Genomic DNA, 25,010 nt, shown 5'->3' with positions numbered 1-25,010 from the left:
CTGAACTCGCCGAGAAAATCACTTTTATCACACAATGAATGTCTGGCAGAAAATAGTCAATTTTGATGCAAGCCCTTCTGAAACCAATCGGCAAATTACTCAAAACGCTTAACTCGCCGAGAAAATCACTTTTGTTCCACAATGAATGCCTGGCAAAAAATAGTTAATTTTGAAGCAAGCCGTTCTGAAACCATCGGCAAATTACTCAAAATGCTTAACTCGCCATGAAAATCACTTTTTTCCAAATGAATGTCTGGCAAAAAATAGTAAATTTTGATGCAAGCCGTTCTGAAACCAATCGGCAAATTACTCAAAATGCTTAACTCGCCGGGAAAATGACTTTTTTCCACAATGAATGTCTGGCAAAAAATAGGTAATTTTGAAGCAAGCCGTTCTGAAACCAATCGGGAAATTACTCAAAATGCTTAACTCGCCGGGAAAATCACTTTTTTCCAAATGAATGTCTGGCAAAAAATAGTTAATTTTGATGCAAGCCGTTTCCAAACCAATCGGCAAATTACTCAAAATGCTTAACTCGCCGGGAAAATGACTTTTTTCCACAATGAATGTCTGGCAAAAAATATTTAATTTTGATGCAAGCCGTTCTGAAATCCATCGGCAAATAACTCAAAATGCTTAACGCACCGAGAAAATCACTTTTTCCCACAATGAATGTCTGGCAAAAAATAGTAAATTTCAAAGCAAGCCGTTCTGAAACCAATCGGCAAATTGCTCAAAATGCTTAACGCGCGAGAAAATCACTTTTTTCCACAATGAATGTCTGGCAAAAAAATAGTAAATTTCAATGCAAGCCATTCTGAAACTAATCGGCAAATTACGCAAACGCTTAACTCGCCGAGAAAATCACTTTTGTTCCACAATGAATGTTGGCAAAAAAATAGTTAATTTTGAAGCAAGCCGTTCTGAAACCAATCGGGAAATTACTCAAAATGCTTAACGCACCGAGAAAATCTATTTTTCCCAGAATGAATGTCTGGCAAAAAATAGTTAATTTTGATGCAAGCCATTCTGAAACCAATCGGCAAATTACTCAAAACGCTTAACTCGCCGTGAAAATCACTTTTGTTCCACAATGAATGTCTGGCAAAAAATAGTTAATTTTGAAGCAAGCCATTCTGAAACCAATCGGCAAATTACTCAAAATGCTTAACTCGCCGGGGAAATCACTTTTTTTCCACAATGAATGTCTGGCAAAATATAGTAAATTTCAATGCAAGCCACTCTGAAACCAATCGGCAAATTACTCAAAACGCTTAACTCGCCGAGAAAATCACTTTTGTTCCACAATGAATGTCTGGCAAAATATAGTAAATTTCAATGCAAGCCACTCTGAAACCAATCGGCAAATTACTCAAAACGCTTAACTCGCCGAGAAAATCACTTTTGTTCCACAATGAATGTCTGGCAAAAAATACTTAATTTTGAAGCTGGCCATTCTGAAACCAATCGGCAAATTACTCAAAATGCTGAACGCGCCGAGAAAATCACTTTTTCTCAAATCTGAATGTCCGACAAAAAATACTTAATTTTGATGCAAGCCGTTCTGAAACCAATCGGCAAATAACTCAAAATGCTTAACTCGCCAGGGAAATCACTTTTTTTCCACAATGAATGTCTGGCAAAATATAGTAAATTTCAATGCAAGCCACTCTGAAACCAATCGGCAAATTACTCAAAACGCTTAACTCGCCGAGAAAATCACTTTTGTTCCACAATGAATGTCTGGCAAAAAAATAGTAAATTTTGATGCAAGCCGTTCTGAAACCAATCGGCAAATTACTCAAAATGCTTAACTCGCCGGGAAAATCACTTTTTTCCCACAATGAATGTCTGGCAAAAAATAGTCAATTTTGATGCAAGCCCTTCTGAAACCAATCGGCAAATTACTCAAAACGCTTAACTCGCCGAGAAAATCACTTTTGTTCCACAATGAATGCCTGGCAAAAAATAGTTAATTTTGAAGCAAGCCGTTCTGAAACCAATCGGCAAATTACTCAAAATGCTTAACTCGCCGGGAAAATCACTTTTTTCCACAATGAATGTCTGGCATAAAATAGTAAATTTTGAAGCAAGCCGTTCTGAAACCAATCGGGAAATTACTCAAAATGCTTAACTCGCTGGGAAAAACACTTTTTTCCCAGAATGAATGTCTGGCAAAAAATAGTTAATTTTGATGCAAGCCATTCTGAAACCAATCGGCAAATTACTCAAAACGCTTAACTCGCCGTGAAAATCACTTTTGTTCCACAATGAATGTCTGGCAAAAAATAGTTAATTTTGAAGCAAGCCATTCTGAAACCAATCGGCAAATTACTCAAAATGCTGAACGCGCCGAGAAAATCACTTTTTCTCAAATCTGAATGGCCGACAAAAAATACTTAATTTTGATGCAAGCCGTTCTGAAACCAATCGGCAAATAACTCAAAATGCTTAACTCGCCGGGGAAATCACTTTTTTCCACAATGAATGTCTGGCAAAATATAGTAAATTTCAATGCAAGCCACTCTGAAACCAATCGGCAAATTACTCAAAACGCTTAACTCGCCGAGAAAATCACTTTTGTTCCACAATGAATGTCTGGCAAAAAATACTTAATTTCAATGCAAGCCATTCTGAAACTAATCGGCAAATTACGCAAAACGCTTAACTCGCCGTGAAAATCACTTTTGTTCCACAATGAATGTCTGGCAAAAAATAGTTAATTTTGAAGCAAGCCATTCTGAAACCAATCGGCAAATTACTCAAAATGCTGAACGCGCCGAGAAAATCACTTTTTCTCAAATCTGAATGGCCGACAAAAAATACTTAATTTTGATGCAAGCCGTTCTGAAACCAATCGGCAAATAACTCAAAATGCTTAACTCGCCGGGGAAATCACTTTTGTTCCACAATGAATGTCTGGCAAAATATAGTAAATTTCAATGCAAGCCACTCTGAAACCAATCGGCAAATTACTAAAAACGCTTAACTCGCCGAGAAAATCACTTTTGTTCCACAATGAATGTCTGGCAAAAAATACTTAATTTCAATGCAAGCCATTCTGAAACTAATCGGCAAATTACGCAAAACGCTTAACTCGCCGAGAAAATCACTTTAGTTCCACAATGAATGTTGGCAAAAAAATAGTTAATTTTGAAGCAAGCCGTTCTGAAACCAATCGGGAAATTACTCAAAATGCTTAACGCACCGAGAAAATCAATTTTTCCCACAATGAATGTCTGGCAAAAAATAGTTAATTTTGATGCAAGCCATTCTGAAAACAATCGGCAAATTACTCAAAACGCTTAACTCGCCGGGAAAATCACTTTTGTTCCACAATGAATGTCTGGCAAAAAATAGTCAATTTTGATGCAAGCCCTTCTGAAACCAATCGGCAAATTACTCAAAACGCTTAACTCGCCGAGAAAATCACTTTTGTTCCACAATGAATGCCTGGCAAAAAATAGTTAATTTTGAAGCTAGCCATTCTGAAACCAATCGGCAAATTACTCAAAATGCTTAACTCGCAGGGAAAATGACTTTTTTCCACAATGAATGTCTGGCAAAAAATAGTTAATTTTGAAGCAAGCCGTTCTGAAACCAATCGGGAAATTACTCAAAATGCTTAACTCGCTGGGAAAATCACTTTTTTCCCACAATGAATGTCTGGCAAAAAATAGTAAATTTCAATGCAAGCCATTCTGAAACTAATCGGCAAATTACGCAATACGCTTAACTCGCCGAGAAAATCACTTTAGTTCCACAATGAATGTTAGCAAAAAAATAGTTAATTTTGAAGCAAGCCGTTCTGAAACCAATCGGGAAATTACTCAAAATGCTTAACGCACCGAGAAAATCAATTTTTCCCACAATGAATGTCTGGCAAAAAATAGTTAATTTTGATGCAAGCCATTCTGAAAACAATCGGCAAATTACTCAAAACGCTTAACTCGCCGGGAAAATCACTTTTGTTCCACAATGAATGTCTGGCAAAAAATAGTTAATTTTGAAGCTGGCCATTCTGAAACCAATCGGCAAATTACTCAAAATGCTGAACGCGCCGAGAAAATCACTTTTTCTCAAATCTGAATGTCCGACAAAAAATACTTAATTTTGATGCAAGCCGTTCTGAAACCAATCGGCAAATAACTCAAAATGCTTAACTCGCCGGGGAAATCACCTTTTTTCCACAATGAATGTCTGGCAAAATATAGTAAATTTCAATGCAAGCCACTCTGAAACCAATCGGCAAATTACTCAAAACGCTTAACTCGCCGAGAAAATCACTTTTGTTCCACAATGAATGTCTGGCAAAAAAATAGTAAATTTTGATGCAAGCCGTTCTGAAACCAATCGGCAAATTACTCAAAATGCTTAACTCGCCGGGAAAATCACTTTTTTCCCACAATGAATGTCTGGCAAAAAATAGTCAATTTTGATGCAAGCCCTTCTGAAACCAATCGGCAAATTACTCAAAACGCTTAACTCGCCGAGAAAATCACTTTTGTTCCACAATGAATGCCTGGCAAAAAATAGTTAATTTTGAAGCAAGCCGTTCTGAAACCAATCGGCAAATTACTCAAAATGCTTAACTCGCCGGGAAAATCACTTTTTTCCACAATGAATGTCTGGCATAAAATAGTAAATTTTGATGCAAGCCGTTCTGAAACCAATCGGGAAATTACTCAAAATGCTTAACTCGCTGGGAAAAACACTTTTTTCCCAGAATGAATGTCTGGCAAAAAATAGTTAATTTTGATGCAAGCCATTCTGAAACCAATCGGCAAATTACTCAAAACGCTTAACTCGCCGTGAAAATCACTTTTGTTCCACAATGAATGTCTGGCAAAAAATAGATAATTTTGAAGCAAGCCATTCTGAAACCAATCGGCAAATTACTCAAAATGCTGAACGCGCCGAGAAAATCACTTTTTCTCCAATCTGAATGTCCGACAAAAAATAGTTAATTTTGATGCAAGCCGTTTTGAAACCAATCGGCAAATAACTCAAAATGCTTAACTCGCCGGGAAAATCACTTTTTTTCCACAATGAATGTCTGGCAAAATATAGTAAATTTTGATGCAAGCCGTCTGAAACCAATCGGCAAATTACTCAAAATGCTTAACTTGCCGAGAAAATCACCTTTTTCCCACAATGAATGACTGGCAAAAAATAGTAAATTTCAATGCAAGCCATTCTGAAACCAATCGGCAAATTACTCAAAACGCTTAACTCGCCGAGAAAATCACTTTTGTTCCACAATGAGTGTCTGGCAAAAAAGTTAATTTTGAAGCAAGCCGTTCTGAAACCAATCGGCAAATTACTCAAAATGCTTAACTCGCCGGGAAAATGACTTTTTTCCACAATGAATGTCTGGCAAAAAATAGTTAATTTTGTTGCAAGCCTTTCTGAAATCCATCGGCAAATAACTCAAAATGCTTAACTCGCCGAGAAAATCACTTTATTTCCACAATGAATGTCTGGCAAAAAATAGTTAATTGTGATGCAAGCCATTCTGAAACCAATCGGCAAATTACTCAAAATGCTTAACTCGCCGAGAAAATCACTTTTATCACACAATGAATGTCTGGCAGAAAATAGTCAATTTTGATGCAAGCCCTTCTGAAACCAATCGGCAAATTACTCAAAACGCTTAACTCGCCGAGAAAATCACTTTTGTTCCACAATGAATGCCTGGCAAAAAATAGTTAATTTTGAAGCAAGCCGTTCTGAAACCAATCGGCAAATTACTCAAAATGCTTAACTCGCCATGAAAATCACTTTTGTTCCACAATGAATGTCTGGCAAAAAATAGTTAATTTTGAAGCAAGCCATTCTGAAACCAATCGGCAAATTACTCAAAATGCTGAACGCGCCGAGAAAATCACTTTTTCTCAAATCTGAATGTCCGACAAAAAATACTTAATTTTGATGCAAGCCGTTCTGAAACCAATCGGCAAATAACTCAAAACGCTTAACTCGCCGAGAAAATCACTTTTGTTCCACAATGAATGTCTGGCAAAAAATACTTAACTTTGATGCCAGGCCTTCTGAAACCAATCGGCAAATTACTCAAAACGCTTAACTCGCCGTGAAAATCACTTTTGTTCCACAATGAATGTCTGGCAAAAAATAGTTAATTTTGAAGCAAGCCATTCTGAAACCAATCGGCAAATTACTCAAAATGCTGAACGCTCCGAGAAAATCACTTTTTCTCCAATCTGAATGTCCGACAAAAAATAGTTAATTTTGATGCAAGCCGTTCTGAAACCAATCGGCAAATAACTCAAAATGCTTAACTCGCCGGGAAAATCACTTTTTTTCCACAATGAATGTCTGGCAAAATATAGTAAATTTTGATGCAAGCCGTCTGAAACCAATCGGCAAATTACTCAAAATGCTTAACTCGCCGAGAAAATCACCTTTTTCCCACAATGAATGACTGGCAAAAAATAGTAAATTTCAATGCAAGCCATTCTGAAACCAATCGGCAAATTACTCAAAACGCTTAACTCGCCGAGAAAATCACTTTTGTTCCACAATGAGTGTCTGGCAAAAAAGTTAATTTTGAAGCAAGCCGTTCTGAAACCAATCGGCAAATTACTCAAAATGCTTAACTCGCCGGGAAAATGACTTTTTTCCACAATGAATGTCTGGCAAAAAATAGTTAATTTTGTTGCAAGCCTTTCTGAAATCCATCGGCAAATAACTCAAAATGCTTAACTCGCCGAGAAAATCACTTTATTTCCACAATGAATGTCTGGCAAAAAATAGTTAATTGTGATGCAAGCCATTCTGAAACCAATCGGCAAATTACTCAAAATGCTTAACTCGCCGAGAAAATCACTTTTATCACACAATGAATGTCTGGCAGAAAATAGTCAATTTTGATGCAAGCCCTTCTGAAACCAATCGGCAAATTACTCAAAATGCTTAACTCGCCATGAAAATCACTTTTGTTCCACAATGAATGTCTGGCAAAAAATAGTTAATTTTGAAGCAAGCCATTCTGAAACCAATCGGCAAATTACTCAAAATGCTGAACGCGCCGAGAAAATCACTTTTTCTCAAATCTGAATGTCCGACAAAAAATACTTAATTTTGATGCAAGCCGTTCTGAAACCAATCGGCAAATAACTCAAAACGCTTAACTCGCCGAGAAAATCACTTTTGTTCCACAATGAATGTCTGGCAAAAAATACTTAACTTGGATGCCAGGCCTTCTGAAACCAATCGGCAAATTACTCAAAACGCTTAACTCGCCGTGAAAATCACTTTTGTTCCACAATGAATGTCTGGCAAAAAATAGTTAATTTTGAAGCAAGCCATTCTGAAACCAATCGGCAAATTACTCAAAATGCTGAACGCGCCGAGAAAATCACTTTTTCTCCAATCTGAATGTCCGACAAAAAATAGTTAATTTTGATGCAAGCCGTTCTGAAACCAATCGGCAAATAACTCAAAATGCTTAACTCGCCGGGAAAATCACTTTTTTTCCACAATGAATGTCTGGCAAAATATAGTAAATTTTGATGCAAGCCGTCTGAAACCAATCGGCAAATTACTCAAAATGCTTAACTCGCCGAGAAAATCACCTTTTTCCCACAATGAATGACTGGCAAAAAATAGTAAATTTCAATGCAAGCCATTCTGAAACCAATCGGCAAATTACTCAAAACGCTTAACTCGCCGAGAAAATCACGGTTGTTCCACAATGAGTGTCTGGCAAAAAAGTTAATTTTGAAGCAAGCCGTTCTGAAACCAATCGGCAAATTACTCAAAATGCTTAACTCGCCGGGAAAATGACTTTTTTCCACAATGAATGTCTGGCAAAAAATAGTTAATTTTGTTGCAAGCCTTTCTGAAATCCATCGGCAAATAACTCAAAATGCTTAACTCGCCGAGAAAATCACTTTATTTCCACAATGAATGTCTGGCAAAAAATAGTTAATTGTGATGCAAGCCATTCTGAAACCAATCGGCAAATTACTCAAAATGCTTAACTCGCCGAGAAAATCACTTTTATCACACAATGAATGTCTGGCAGAAAATAGTCAATTTTGATGCAAGCCCTTCTGAAACCAATCGGCAAATTACTCAAAACGCTTAACTCGCCGAGAAAATCACTTTTGTTCCACAATGAATGCCTGGCAAAAAATAGTTAATTTTGAAGCAAGCCGTTCTGAAACCAATCGGCAAATTACTCAAAATGCTTAACTCGCCATGAAAATCACTTTTGTTCCACAATGAATGTCTGGCAAAAAATAATTAATTTTGAAGCAAGCCATTCTGAAACCAATCGGCAAATTACTCAAAATGCTGAACGCGCCGAGAAAATCACTTTTTCTCAAATCTGAATGTCCGACAAAAAATACTTAATTTTGATGCAAGCCGTTCTGAAACCAATCGGCAAATAACTCAAAATGCTTAACTCGCCGAGAAAATCACTTTTTTCCACAATGAATGTCTGGCAAAATATAGTAAATTTCAATGCAAGCCACTCTGAAACCAATCGGCAAATTACTCAAAACGCTTAACTCGCCGAGAAAATCACTTTTGTTCCACAATGAATGTCTGGCAAAAAATACTTAATTTTGATGCAAGCCGTTCTGAAACCAATCGGCAAATTACTCAAAATGCTTAACTCGCAGGGAAAATGACTTTTTTCCACAATGAATGTCTGGCAAAAAATAGTTAATTTTGAAGCAAGCCGTTCTGAAACCAATCGGGAAATTACTCAAAATGCTTAACTCGCTGGGAAAATCACTTTTTTCCCCACAATGAATGTCTGGCAAAAAATAGTAAATTTCAATGCAAGCCATTCTGAAACTAATCCGCAAATTACGCAAAACGCTTAACTCGCCGAGAAAATCACTTTAGTTCCGCAATGAATGTTGGCAAAAAAATAGTTAATTTTGAAGCAAGCCTTTCTGAAACCAATCGGGAAATTACTCAAAATGCTTAACGCACCGAGAAAATCAATTTTTCCCACAATGAATGTCTGGCAAAAAATAGTTAATTTTGATGCAAGCCATTCTGAAAACAATCGGCAAATTACTCAAAACGCTTAACTCGCCGTGAAAATCACTTTTGTTCCACAATGAATGTCTGGCAAAAAATAGTTAATTTTGAAGCTAGCCATTCTGAAACCAATCGGCAAATTACTCAAAATGCTGAACGCGCCGAGAAAATCACTTTTTCTCAAATCTGAATGTCCGACAAAAAATACTTAATTTTGATGCAAGCCGTTCTGAAACCAATCGGCAAATAACTCAAAACGCTGAACTCGCCGAGAAAATCACCTTTTTCCCACAATGAATGTCTGGCAAAAAATAGTTAATTTTGATGCAAGCCATTCTGAAAACAATCGGCAAATTACTCAAAACGCTTAACTCGCCGTGAAAATCACTTTAGTTCCGCAATGAATGTTGGCAAAAAAATAGTTAATTTTGAAGCAAGCCTTTCTGAAACCAATCGGGAAATTACTCAAAATGCTTAACGCACCGAGAAAATCAATTTTTCCCACAATGAATGTCTGGCAAAAAATAGTAAATTTCAATGCAAGCCATTCTGAAACCAATCGGCAAATTACTCAAAACGCTTAACTCGCCGAGAAAATCACTTTTGTTCCACAATGAGTGTCTGGCAAAAAAGTTAATTATGAAGCAAGCCGTTCTGAAACCAATCGGCAAATTACTCAAAATGCTTAACTCGCCGGGAAAATGACTTTTTTCCACAATGAATGTCTGGCAAAAAATAGTTAATTTTGTTGCAAGCCTTTCTGAAATCCATCGGCAAATAACTCAAAATGCTTAACTCGCCGAGAAAATCACTTTATTTCCACAATGAATGTCTGGCAAAAAATAGTTAATTGTGATGCAAGCCATTCTGAAACCAATCGGCAAATTACTCAAAATGCTTAACTCGCCGAGAAAATCACTTTTATCACACAATGAATGTCTGGCAGAAAATAGTCAATTTTGATGCAAGCCCTTCTGAAACCAATCGGCAAATTACTCAAAACGCTTAACTCGCCGAGAAAATCACTTTTGTTCCACAATGAATGCCTGGCAAAAAATAGTTAATTTTGAAGCAAGCCGTTCTGAAACCAATCGGCAAATTACTCAAAATGCTGAACGCGCCGAGAAAATCACTTTTTCTCAAATCTGAATGTCCGACAAAAAATACTTAATTTTGATGCAAGCCGTTCTGAAACCAATCGGCAAATAACTCAAAATGCTTAACTCGCCGGGGAAATCACTTTTTTTCCACAATGAATGTCTGGCAAAAAATAGTTAATTTTGAAGCAAGCCGTTCTGAAACCAATCGGGAAATTACTCAAAATGCTTAACTCGCTGGGAAAATCACTTTTTTCCCACAATGAATGTCTGGCAAAAAATAGTAAATTTCAATGCAAGCCATTCTGAAACTAATCGGCAAATTACGCAAAACGCTTAACTCGCCGTGAAAATCACTTTTGTTCCACAATGAATGTCTGGCAAAAAATAGTTAATTTTGAAGCTAGCCATTCTGAAACCAATCGGCAAATTACTCAAAATGCTGAACGCGCCGAGAAAATCACTTTTTCTCAAATCTGAATGTCCGACAAAAAATACTTAATTTTGATGCAAGCCGTTCTGAAACCAATCGGCAAATAACTCAAAATGCTTAACTCGCCGAGAAAATCACCTTTTTCCCACAATGAATGACTGGCAAAAAATAGTAAATTTCAATGCAAGCCATTCTGAAACCAATCGGCAAATTACTCAAAACGCTTAACTCGCCGAGAAAATCACTTTAGTTCCACAATGAATGTTGGCAAAAAAATAGTTAATTTTGAAGCAAGCCGTTCTGAAACCAATCGGGAAATTACTCAAAATGCTTAACGCACCGAGAAAATCAATTTTTCCCACAATGAATGTCTGGCAAAAAATAGTTAATTTTGATGCAAGCCATTCTGAAAACAATCGGCAAATTACTCAAAACGCTTAACTCGCCGGGAAAATCACCTTTGTTCCACAATGAATGTCTGGCAAAAAATAGTTAATTTTGAAGCTAGCCATTCTGAAACCAATCGGCAAATTACTCAAAATGCTTAACTCGCAGGGAAAATGACTTTTTTCCACAATGAATGTCTGGCAAAAAATAGTTAATTTTGAAGCAAGCCGTTCTGAAACCAATCGGGAAATTACTCAAAATGCTTAACTCGCTGGGAAAATCACTTTTTTCCCACAATGAATGTCTGGCAAAAAATAGTAAATTTCAATGCAAGCCATTCTGAAACTAATCGGCAAATTACGCAATACGCTTAACTCGCCGAGAAAATCACTTTAGTTCCACAATGAATGTTGGCAAAAAAATAGTTAATTTTGAAGCAAGCCGTTCTGAAACCAATCGGGAAATTACTCAAAATGCTTAACGCACCGAGAAAATCAATTTTTCCCACAATGAATGTCTGGCAAAAAATAGTTAATTTTGATGCAAGCCATTCTGAAAACAATCGGCAAATTACTCAAAACGCTTAACTCGCCGGGAAAATCACTTTTGTTCCACAATGAATGTCTGGCAAAAAATAGTTAATTTTGAAGCTGGCCATTCTGAAACCAATCGGCAAATTACTCAAAATGCTGAACGCGCCGAGAAAATCACTTTTTCTCAAATCTGAATGTCCGACAAAAAATACTTAATTTTGATGCAAGCCGTTCTGAAACCAATCGGCAAATAACTCAAAATGCTTAACTCGCCGGGGAAATCACTTTTTTTCCACAATGAATGTCTGGCAAAATATAGTAAATTTCAATGCAAGCCACTCTGAAACCAATCGGCAAATTACTCAAAACGCTTAACTCGCCGAGAAAATCACTTTTGTTCCACAATGAATGTCTGGCAAAAAAATAGTAAATTTTGATGCAAGCCGTTCTGAAACCAATCGGCAAATTACTCAAAATGCTTAACTCGCCGGGAAAATCACTTTTTTCCCACAATGAATGTCTGGCAAAAAATAGTCAATTTTGATGCAAGCCCTTCTGAAACCAATCGGCAAATTACTCAAAACGCTTAACTCGCCGAGAAAATCACTTTTGTTCCACAATGAATGCCTGGCAAAAAATAGTTAATTTTGAAGCAAGCCGTTCTGAAACCAATCGGCAAATTACTCAAAATGCTTAACTCGCCGGGAAAATCACTTTTTTCCACAATGAATGTCTGGCATAAAATAGTAAATTTTGATGCAAGCCGTTCTGAAACCAATCGGGAAATTACTCAAAATGCTTAACTCGCTGGGAAAAACACTTTTTTCCCAGAATGAATGTCTGGCAAAAAATAGTTAATTTTGATGCAAGCCATTCTGAAACCAATCGGCAAATTACTCAAAACGCTTAACTCGCCGTGAAAATCACTTTTGTTCCACAATGAATGTCTGGCAAAAAATAGTTAATTTTGAAGCAAGCCATTCTGAAACCAATCGGCAAATTACTCAAAATGCTGAACGCGCCGAGAAAATCACTTTTTCTCCAATCTGAATGTCCGACAAAAAATAGTTAATTTTGATGCAAGCCGTTCTGAAACCAATCGGCAAATAACTCAAAATGCTTAACTCGCCGGGAAAATCACTTTTTTTCCACAATGAATGTCTGGCAAAATATAGTAAATTTTGATGCAAGCCGTCTGAAACCAATCGGCAAATTACTCAAAATGCTTAACTCGCCGAGAAAATCACCTTTTTCCCACAATGAATGACTGGCAAAAAATAGTAAATTTCAATGCAAGCCATTCTGAAACCAATCGGCAAATTACTCAAAACGCTTAACTCGCCGAGAAAATCACTTTTGTTCCACAATGAGTGTCTGGCAAAAAAGTTAATTTTGAAGCAAGCCGTTCTGAAACCAATCGGCAAATTACTCAAAATGCTTAACTCGCCGGGAAAATGACTTTTTTCCACAATGAATGTCTGGCAAAAAATAGTTAATTTTGTTGCAAGCCTTTCTGAAATCCATCGGCAAATAACTCAAAATGCTTAACTTGCCGAGAAAATCACTTTATTTCCACAATGAATGTCTGGCAAAAAATAGTTAATTGTGATGCAAGCCATTCTGAAACCAATCGGCAAATTACTCAAAATGCTTAACTCGCCGAGAAAATCACTTTTATCACACAATGAATGTCTGGCAGAAAATAGTCAATTTTGATGCAAGCCCTTCTGAAACCAATCGGCAAATTACTCAAAACGCTTAACTCGCCGAGAAAATCACTTTTGTTCCACAATGAATGCCTGGCAAAAAATAGTTAATTTTGAAGCAAGCCGTTCTGAAACCAATCGGCAAATTACTCAAAATGCTTAACTCGCCATGAAAATCACTTTTGTTCCACAATGAATGTCTGGCAAAAAATAGTTAATTTTGAAGCAAGCCATTCTGAAACCAATCGGCAAATTACTCAAAATGCTGAACGCGCCGAGAAAATCACTTTTTCTCAAATCTGAATGTCCGACAAAAAATACTTAATTTTGATGCAAGCCGTTCTGAAACCAATCGGCAAATAACTCAAAACGCTTAACTCGCCGAGAAAATCACTTTTGTTCCACAATGAATGTCTGGCAAAAAATACTTAACTTTGATGCCAGGCCTTCTGAAACCAATCGGCAAATTACTCAAAACGCTTAACTCGCCGTGAAAATCACTTTTGTTCCACAATGAATGTCAATGAATGTCTGGCAAAAAATAGTTAATTTTGATGCAAGCCATTCTGAAAACAATCGGCAAATTACTCAAAACGCTTAACTCGCCGTGAAAATCACTTTTGTTCCACAATGAATGTCTGGCAAAAAATAGTTAATTTTGAAGCTAGCCATTCTGAAACCAATCGGCAAATTACTCAAAATGCTGAACGCGCCGAGAAAATCACTTTTTCTCAAATCTGAATGTCCGACAAAAAATACTTAATTTTGATGCAAGCCGTTCTGAAACCAATCGGCAAATAACTCAAAATGCTGAACTCGCCGAGAAAATCACCTTTTTCCCACAATGAATGTCTGGCAAAAAATAGTTAATTTTGATGCAAGCCATTCTGAAAACAATCGGCAAATTACTCAAAACGCTTAACTCGCCGTGAAAATCACTTTAGTTCCGCAATGAATGTTGGCAAAAAAATAGTTAATTTTGAAGCAAGCCTTTCTGAAACCAATCGGGAAATTACTCAAAATGCTTAACGCACCGAGAAAATCAATTTTTCCCACAATGAATGTCTGGCAAAAAATAGTAAATTTCAATGCAAGCCATTCTGAAACCAATCGGCAAATTACTCAAAACGCTTAACTCGCCGAGAAAATCACTTTTGTTCCACAATGAGTGTCTGGCAAAAAAGTTAATTTTGAAGCAAGCCGTTCTGAAACCAATCGGCAAATTACTCAAAATGCTTAACTCGCCGGGAAAATGACTTTTTTCCACAATGAATGTCTGGCAAAAAATAGTTAATTTTGTTGCAAGCCTTTCTGAAATCCATCGGCAAATAACTCAAAATGCTTAACTCGCCGAGAAAATCACTTTATTTCCACAATGAATGTCTGGCAAAAAATAGTTAATTGTGATGCAAGCCATTCTGAAACCAATCGGCAAATTACTCAAAATGCTTAACTCGCCGAGAAAATCACTTTTATCACACAATGAATGTCTGGCAGAAAATAGTCAATTTTGATGCAAGCCCTTCTGAAACCAATCGGCAAATTACTCAAAACGCTTAACTCGCCGAGAAAATCACTTTTGTTCCACAATGAATGCCTGGCAAAAAATAGTTAATTTTGAAGCAAGCCGTTCTGAAACCAATCGGCAAATTACTCAAAATGCTGAACGCGCCGAGAAAATCACTTTTTCTCAAATCTGAATGTCCGACAAAAAATACTTAATTTTGATGCAAGCCGTTCTTAAACCAATCGGCAAATAACTCAAAATGCTTAACTCGCCGGGGAAATCACTTTTTTTCCACAATGAATGTCTGGCAAAAAATAGTTAATTTTGAAGCAAGCCGTTCTGAAACCAATCGGGAAATTACTCAAAATGCTTAACTCGCTGGGAAAATCACTTTTTTCCCACAATGAATGTCTGGCAAAAAATAGTAAATTTCAATGCAAGCCATTCTGAAACTAATCGGCAAATTACGCAAAACGCTTAACTCGCCGAGAAAATCACTTTAGTTCCACAATGAATGTTGGCAAAAAACTAGTTAATTTTGAAGCAAGCCTTTCTGAAACCAATCGGGAAATTACTCAAAATGCTTAACGCACCGAGAAAATCAATTTTTCCCACAATGAATGTCTGGCAAAAAATAGTTAATTTTGATGCAAGCCATTCTGAAAACAATCGGCAAATTACTCAAAACGCTTAACTCGCCGAGAAAATCACTTTTGTTCCACAATGAATGCCTGGCAAAAAATAGTTAATTTTGAAGCAAGCCGTTCTGAAACCAATCGGCAAATTACTCAAAATGCTTAACTCGCCATGAAAATTACTTTTGTTCCACAATGAATGTCTGGCAAAAAATAGTTAATTTTGAAGCAAGCCATTCTGAAACCAATCGGCAAATTACTCAAAATGCTGAACGCGCCGAGAAAATCACTTTTTCTCAAATCTGAATGTCCGACAAAAAATACTTAATTTTGATGCAAGCCGTTCTGAAACCAATCGGCAAATAACTCAAAACGCTTAACTCGCCGAGAAAATCACTTTTGTTCCACAATGAATGTCTGGCAAAAAATACTTAACTTTGATGCCAGGCCTTCTGAAACCAATCGGCAAATTACTCAAAACGCTTAACTCGCCGTGAAAATCACTTTTGTTCCACAATGAATGTCTGGCAAAAAATAGTTAATTTTGAAGCAAGCCATTCTGAAACCAATCGGCAAATTACTCAAAATGCTGAACGCGCCGAGAAAATCACTTTTTCTCCAATCTGAATGTCCGACAAAAAATAGTTAATTTTGATGCAAGCCGTTCTGAAACCAATCGGCAAATAACTCAAAATGCTTAACTCGCCGGGAAAATCACTTTTTTTCCACAATGAATGTCTGGCAAAATATAGTAAATTTTGATGCAAGCCGTCTGAAACCAATCGGCAAATTACTCAAAATGCTTAACTCGCCGAGAAAATCACCTTTTTCCCACAATGAATGACTGGCAAAAAATAGTAAATTTCAATGCAAGCCATTCTGAAACCAATCGGCAAATTACTCAAAACGCTTAACTCGCCGAGAAAATCACTTTTGTTCCACAATGAGTGTCTGGCAAAAAAGTTAATTTTGAAGCAAGCCGTTCTGAAACCAATCGGCAAATTACTCAAAATGCTTAACTCGCCGGGAAAATGACTTTTTTCCACAATGAATGTCTGGCAAAAAATAGTTAATTTTGTTGCAAGCCTTTCTGAAATCCATCGGCAAATAACTCAAAATGCTTAACTCGCCGAGAAAATCACTTTATTTCCACAATGAATGTCTGGCAAAAAATAGTTAATTGTGATGCAAGCCATTCTGAAACCAATCGGCAAATTACTCAAAATGCTTAACTCGCCGAGAAAATCACTTTTATCACACAATGAATGTCTGGCAGAAAATAGTCAATTTTGATGCAAGCCCTTCTGAAACCAATCGGCAAATTACTCAAAACGCTTAACTCGCCGAGAAAATCACTTTATTTCCACAATGAATGTCTGGCAAAAAATAGTTAATTGTGATGCAAGCCATTCTGAAACCAATCGGCAAATTACTCAAAATGCTTAACTCGCCGAGAAAATCACTTTTATCACACAATGAATGTCTGGCAGAAAATAGTCAATTTTGATGCAAGCCCTTCTGAAACCAATCGGCAAATTACTCAAAACGCTTAACTCGCCGAGAAAATCACTTTTGTTCCACAATGAATGCCTGGCAAAAAATAGTTAATTTTGAAGCAAGCCGTTCTGAAACCAATCGGCAAATTACTCAAAATGCTCAACTCGCCGAGAAAATCACTTTATTTCCACAATGAATGTCTGGCAAAAAATAGTTAATTGTGATGCAAGCCATTCTGAAACCAATCGGCAAATTACTCAAAATGCTTAACTCGCCGAGAAAATCACTTTTATCACACAATGAATGTCTGGCAGAAAATAGTCAATTTTGATGCAAGCCCTACTGAAACCAATCGGCAAATTACTCAAAACGCTTAACTCGCCGAGAAAATCACTTTTGTTCCACAATGAATGCCTGGCAAAAAATAGTTAATTTTGAAGCAAGCCGTTCTGAAACCAATCGGGAAATTACACAAAATGCTTAACTCGCTGGCAAAATCACTTTTTCCCACAATGAATGTCTGGCAAAAAATAGTAAATTTCAAATCAAGCCATTCTGAAACGAATAGGCAAATTACGCAAAACGCTTAACTCGCCGAGAAAATCACTTTTGTTCCACAATGAATGTCTGGCAAAAAATAGTTAATTTTGAAGCAAGCCATTCTGAAACCAATCGGCAAATTACTCAAAATGCTGAACGCGCCGAGAAAATCACTTTTTCTCAAATCTGAATGTCCGACAAAAAATACTTAATTTTGATGCAAGCCGTTCTGAAACCAATCGGCAAATAACTCAAAATGCTTAACTCGCCGAGAAAATCACTTTTTTCCACAATGAATGTCTGGCAAAATATAGTAAATTTCAATGCAAGCCACTCTGAAACCAATCGGCAAATTACTCAAAACGCTTAACTCGCCGAGAAAATCACTTTTGTTCCACAATGAATGTCTGGCAAAAAATACTTAATTTTGATGCAAGCCGTTCTGAAACCAATCGGCAAATTACTCAAAATGCTTAACTCGCAGGGAAAATGACTTTTTTCCACAATGAATGTCTGGCAAAAAATAGTTAATTTTGAAGCAAGCCGTTCTGAAACCAATCGGGAAATTACTCAAAATGCTTAACTCGCTGGGAAAATCACTTTTTTCCCCACAATGAATGTCTGGCAAAAAATAGTAAATTTCAATGCAAGCCATTCTGAAACTAATCCGCAAATTACGCAAAACGCTTAACTCGCCGAGAAAATCACTTTAGTTCCGCAATGAATGTTGGCAAAAAAATAGTTAATTTTGAAGCAAGCCTTTCTGAAACCAATCGGGAAATTACTCAAAATGCTTAACGCACCGAGAAAATCAATTTTTCCCACAATGAATGTCTGGCAAAAAATAGTTAATTTTGATGCAAGCCATTCTGAAAACAATCGGCAAATTACTCAAAACGCTTAACTCGCCGTGAAAATCACTTTTGTTCCACAATGAATGTCTGGCAAAAAATAGTTAATTTTGAAGCTAGCCATTCTGAAACCAATCGGCAAATTACTCAAAATGCTGAACGCGCCGAGAAAATCACTTTTTCTCAAATCTGAATGTCCGACAAAAAATACTTAATTTTGATGCAAGCCGTTCTGAAACCAATCGGCAAATAACTCAAAATGCTGAACTCGCCGAGAAAATCACCTTTTTCCCACAATGAATGTCTGGCAAAAAATAGTTAATTTTGATGCAAGCCATTCTGAAAACAATCGGCAAATTACTCAAAACGCTTAACTCGCCGTGAAAATCACTTTAGTTCCGCAATGAATGTTGGCAAAAAAATAGTTAATTTTGAAGCAAGCCTTTCTGAAACCAATCGGGAAATTACTCAAAATGCTTAACGCACCGAGAAAATCAATTTTTCCCACAATGAATGTCTGGCAAAAAATAGTAAATTTCAATGCAAGCCATTCTGAAACCAATCGGCAAATTACTCAAAACGCTTAACTCGCCGAGAAAATCACTTTTGTTCCACAATGAGTGTCTGGCAAAAAAGTTAATTTTGAAGCAAGCCGTTCTGAAACCAATCGGCAAATTACTCAAAATGCTTAACTCGCCGGGAAAATGACTTTTTTCCACAATGAATGTCTGGCAAAAAATAGTTAATTTTGTTGCAAGCCTTTCTGAAATCCATCGGCAAATAACTCAAAATGCTTAACTCGCCGAGAAAATCACTTTATTTCCACAATGAATGTCTGGCAAAAAATAGTTAATTGTGATGCAAGCCATTCTGAAACCAATCGGCAAATTACTCAAAATGCTTAACTCGCCGAGAAAATCACTTTTATCACACAATGAATGTCTGGCAGAAAATAGTCAATTTTGATGCAAGCCCTTCTGAAACCAATCGGCAAATTACTCAAAACGCTTAACTCGCCGAGAAAATCACTTTTGTTCCACAATGAATGCCTGGCAAAAAATAGTTAATTTTGAAGCAAGCCGTTCTGAAACCAATCGGCAAATTACTCAAAATGCTGAACGCGCCGAGAAAATCACCTTTTCTCAAATCTGAATGTCCGACAAAAAATACTTAATTTTGATGCAAGCCGTTCTGAAACCAATCGGCAAATAACTCAAAATGCTTAACTCGCCGGGAAAATCACTTTTTTTCCACAATGAATGTCTGGCAAAATATAGTAAATTTTGAAGCAAGCCGTTCTGAAACCAATCGGGAAATTACTCAAAATGCTTAACTCGCTGGGAAAATCACTTTTTTCCCACAATGAATGTCTGGCAAAAAATAGTAAATTTCAATGCAAGCCATTCTGAAACTAATCGGCAAATTACGCAAAACGCTTAACTCGCCGAGAAAATCACTTTAGTTCCACAATGAATGTTGGCAAAAAACTAGTTAATTTTGAAGCAAGCCTTTCTGAAACCAATCGGGAAATTACTCAAAATGCTTAACGCACCGAGAAAATCAATTTTTCCCACAATGAATGTCTGGCAAAAAATAGTTAATTTTGATGCAAGCCATTCTGAAAACAATCGGCAAATTACTCAAAACGCTTAACTCGCCGTGAAAATCACTTTTGTTCCACAATGAATGTCTGGCAAAAAGTAGTTAATTTTGAAGCTAGCCATTCTGAAACCAATCGGCAAATTACTCAAAATGCTGAACGCGCCGAGAAAATCACTTTTTCTCAAATCTGAATGTCCGACAAAAAATACTTAATTTTGATGCAAGCCGTTCTGAAACCAATCGGCAAATAACTCAAAATGCTTAACTCGCCGAGAAAATCACTTTTTTCCCCACAATGAATGTCTGGCAAAAAATAGTAAATTTCAAAGCAAGCCGTCTGAAACCAATCGGGAAATTACTCAAAATGCTTAACTCGCCGAGAAAATCACTTTTTTCCCACAATGAATGTCTGGCAAAAAATAGTAAATTTCAATGCAAGCCATTCTGAAACCAATCGGCAAATAACTCAAAATGCATAACTCGCCGAGAAAATCACTTTTTACCGACAATGAATGTCTGGCAAAAAATAGTCAATTTCAATGCAAGCCATTCTGAAACCTATCGGCAAATAACTCAAAATGCTTAACTCGCCGAGAAAATCACCTTTTTCCCACAATGAATGTCTGGCAAAAAATAGTCAATTTTGATGCAAGCCCTTCTGAAACCAATCGGCAAATTACTCAAAATGCTTAACTCGCCGAGGAAATCACTTTTTTCCCCACAATGAATGTCTGGCAAAAAATAGTTAATTTTGAAGCAAGCCGTTCTGAAACCAATCGGCAAATTACTCAAAATGCTTAACTCGCCGGGAAAATCACTTTTTTTCCACAATGAATGTCTGGCAAAAAATAGTTAATTTTGATGCAAGCCGTTCTGAAACCAATCGGGAAATTACACAAAATGCTTAACTCGCTGGCAAAATCACTTTTTCCCACAATGAATGTCTGGCAAAAAATAGTAAATTTCAATGCAAGCCATTCTGAAACGAATAGGCAAATTACGCAAAACGCTTAACTCGCCGAGAAAATCACTTTTTTTCCACAATGAATGTCTGGCAAAAAAATAGTTAATTTTGAAGCAAGCCGTTCTGAAACCAATCGGGAAATTACTCAAAATGCTTAACGCGCCGAGAAAATCATTTTTTCCCACAATGAATGTCTGGCAAAACATAGTTAATTTTGATGCAAGCCATTCTGAAACCAATCGGCAAATTACTCAAAACGTTTAACTCGCCGTGAAAATCACTTTTTTTCCCAAAATGAATGTCTGGCATAAAATAGTAAATTTCAATGCAAGCCATTCTGAAACCAATCGGCAAAAAAGTCAAACTGCTTAACTCGCCGAGAAAATCACTTTTTTCCCACAATGAATGTCGGGCAAAAAATAGTAAATTTCAAAGCAAGCCGTTCTGAAACCAATCGGCAAATTACTCAAAACGCTTAACTCGCCGGGAAAATCACCTTTTTCCCACAATGAATGACTGGCAAAAAATAGTAAATTTCAATGCAAGCCATTCTGAAACCAATCGGCAAATTACTCAAAACGCTTAACTCGCCGAGAAAATCACTTTTGTTCCACAATGAATGTCTGGCAAAAAATAGTTAATTGTGATGCAAGCCGTTCTGAAACCAATCGGCAAATAACTCAAAATGCTTAACTCGCCGAGAAAATCACTTTTATCCCACAATTAATGTCTGGCAAAAAATAATTAATTTTGATGCAAGCCGTTCTGAAACCAATCGGCAAATTACTCAAAATGCTTAACTCGCCGAGAAAATCACTTTTTTCCCCACAATGAATGTCTGGCAAAAAATAGTAAATTTCAAAGCAAGCCGTCTGAAACCAATCGGGAAATTACTCAAAATGCTTAACTCGCCGGGAAAATCACTTTTTTTCCACAATGAATGTCTGGCAAAAAATAGTTAATTTTGATGCAAGCCGTTCTGAAACCAATCGGGAAATTACACAAAATGCTTAACTCGCTGGCAAAATCACTTTTTCCCACAATGAATGTCTGGCAAAAAATAGTAAATTTCAATGCAAGCCATTCTGAAACGAATAGGCAAATTACGCAAAACGCTTAACTCGCCGAGAAAATCACTTTTTTTCCACAATGAATGTCTGGCAAAAAAATAGTTAATTTTGAAGCAAGCCGTTCTGAAACCAATCGGGAAATTACTCAAAATGCTTAACGCGCCGAGAAAATCATTTTTTCCCACAATGAATGTCTGGCAAAAAATAGTTAATTTTGATGCAAGCCATTCTGAAACCAATCGGCAAATTACTCAAAACGTTTAACTCGCCGTGAAAATCACTTTTTTCCCAAAATGAATGTCTGGCATAAAATAGTAAATTTCAATGCAAGCCATTCTGAAACCAATCGGCAAAAAACTCAAAATGCTTAACTCGCCGAGAAAATCACTTTTTTCCCACAATGAATGTCGGGCAAAAAATAGTAAATTTCAAAGCAAGCCGTTCTGAAACCAATCGGCAAATTACTCAAAACGCTTAACTCGCCGGGAAAATCACCTTTTTCCCACAATGAATGATGGCAAAAAATAGTAAATTTCAATGCAAGCCATTCTGAAACCAATCGGCAAATTACTCAAAACGCTTAACTCGCCGAGAAAATCACTTTTGTTCCACAATGAATGTCTGGCAAAAAATAGTTAATTTTGAAGCAAGCCGTTCTGAAACCAATCGGCAAATTACTCAAAATGCTTAACTCGCCGGGAAAATCACTTTTTTTCCACAATGAATGTCTGGCAAAAAATAGTTAATTTTGATGCAAGCCGTTCTGAAACCAATCGGGAAATTACACAAAATGCTTAACTCGCTGGCAAAATCACTTTTTCCCACAATGAATGTCTGGCAAAAAATAGTAAATTTCAATGCAAGCCATTCTGAAACGAATAGGCAAATTACGCAAAACGCTTAACTCGCCGAGAAAATCACTTTTTTTCCACAATGAATGTCTGGCAAAAAAATAGTTAATTTTGAAGCAAGCCGTTCTGAAACCAATCGGGAAATTACTCAAAATGCTTAACGCGCCGAGAAAATCATTTTTTCCCACAATGAATGTCTGGCAAAACATAGTTAATTTTGATGCAAGCCATTCTGAAACCAATCGGCAAATTACTCAAAACGTTTAACTCGCCGTGAAAATCACTTTTTTTCCCAAAATGAATGTCTGGCATAAAATCGTAAATTTCAATGCAAGCCATTCTGAAACCAATCGGCAAAAAAGTCAAAATGCTTAACTCGCCGAGAAAATCACTTTTTTCCCACAATGAATGTCGGGCAAAAAATAGTAAATTTCAAAGCAAGCCGTTCTGAAACCAATCGGCAAATTACTCAAAACGCTTCACTCGCCGGGAAAATCACCTTTTTCCCACAATGAATGACTGGCAAAAAATAGTAAATTTCAATGCAAGCCATTCTGAAACCAATCGGCAAATTACTCAAAACGCTTAACTCGCCGAGAAAATCACTTTTGTTCCACAATGAATGTCTGGCAAAAAATAGTTAATTGTGATGCAAGCCGTTCTGAAACCAATCGGCAAATAACTCAAAATGCTTAACTCGCCGAGAAAATCACTTTTATCCCACAATTAATGTCTGGCAAAAAATAATTAATTTTGATGCAAGCCGTTCTGAAACCAATCGGCAAATTACTCAAAATGCTTAACTCGCCGAGAAAATCACTTTTTTCCCCACAATGAATGTCTGGCAAAAAATAGTAAATTTCAAAGCAAACCGTCTGAAACCAATCGGCAAATTACTCAAAATGCTTAACTCGCCGAGAAAATCATTTTTTTCCCACAATGAATGTCTGGCAAAAAATAGTCAATTTCAATGCAAGCCATTCTGAAACCTATCGGCAAATAACTCAAAATGCTTAACTCGCCGAGAAAATCACTTTTTTCCCACAATGAATGTCTGGCAAAAAATAGTCAATTTTGATGCAAGCCCTTCTGTAACCAATCGGCAAATTACTCAAAATGCTTAACTCGCCGAGGAAATCACTTTTTTCCCCACAATGAATGTCTGGCAAAAAATAGTAAATTTCAAAGCAAGCCGTTCTGAAACCAATCGGCAAATTACTCAAAACGCTTAACTCGCCGGGAAAATCACCTTTTTCCCACAATGAATGACTGGCAAAAAATAGTAAATTTCAATGCAAGCCATTCTGAAACCAATCGGCAAATTACTCAAAACGCTTAACTCGCCGAGAAAATCACTTTTGTTCCACAATGAATGTCTGGCAAAAAATAGTTAATTTTGAAGCAAGCCGTTCTGAAACCAATCGGCAAATTACTCAAAATGCTTAACTCGCCGGGAAAATCACTTTTTTTCCACAATGAATGTCTGGCAAAAAATAGTTAATTTTGATGCAAGCCGTTCTGAAACCAATCGGGAAATTACACAAAATGCTTAACTCGCTGGCAAAATCACTTTTTCCCACAATGAATGTCTGGCACAAAATAGTAAATTTCAATGCAAGCCATTCTGAAACGAATAGGCAAATTACGCAAAACGCTTAACTCGCCGAGAAAATCACTTTTTTTCCACAATGAATGTCTGGCAAAAAAATAGTTAATTTTGAAGCAAGCCGTTCTGAAACCAATCGGGAAATTACTCAAAATGCTTAACGCGCCGAGAAAATCATTTTTTCCCACAATGAATGTCTGGCAAAACATAGTTAATTTTGATGCAAGCCATTCTGAAACCAATCGGCAAATTACTCAAAACGTTTAACTCGCCGTGAAAATCACTTTTTTTCCCAAAATGAATGTCTGGCATAAAATAGTAAATTTCAATGCAAGCCATTCTGAAACCAATCGGCAAAAAAGTCAAAATGCTTAACTCGCCGAGAAAATCACTTTTTTCCCACAATGAATGTCGGGCAAAAAATAGTAAATTTCAAAGCAAGCCGTTCTGAAACCAATCGGCAAATTACTCAAAACGCTTAACTCGCCGGGAAAATCACCTTTTTCCCACAATGAATGACTGGCAAAAAATAGTAAATTTCAATGCAAGCCATTCTGAAACCAATCGGCAAATTACTCAAAACGCTTAACTCGCCGAGAAAATCACTTTTGTTCCACAATGAATGTCTGGCAAAAAATAGTTAATTGTGATGCAAGCCGTTCTGAAACCAATCGGCAAATAACTCAAAATGCTTAAATCGCCGAGAAAAT

Source organism: Scyliorhinus torazame, unplaced genomic scaffold, assembly GCF_047496885.1.
Source record: "Scyliorhinus torazame isolate Kashiwa2021f unplaced genomic scaffold, sScyTor2.1 scaffold_51, whole genome shotgun sequence".
Taxonomy (NCBI): Eukaryota; Metazoa; Chordata; class Chondrichthyes; order Carcharhiniformes; family Scyliorhinidae; genus Scyliorhinus; species Scyliorhinus torazame.
This window is presented reverse-complemented; position numbering follows the sequence as displayed.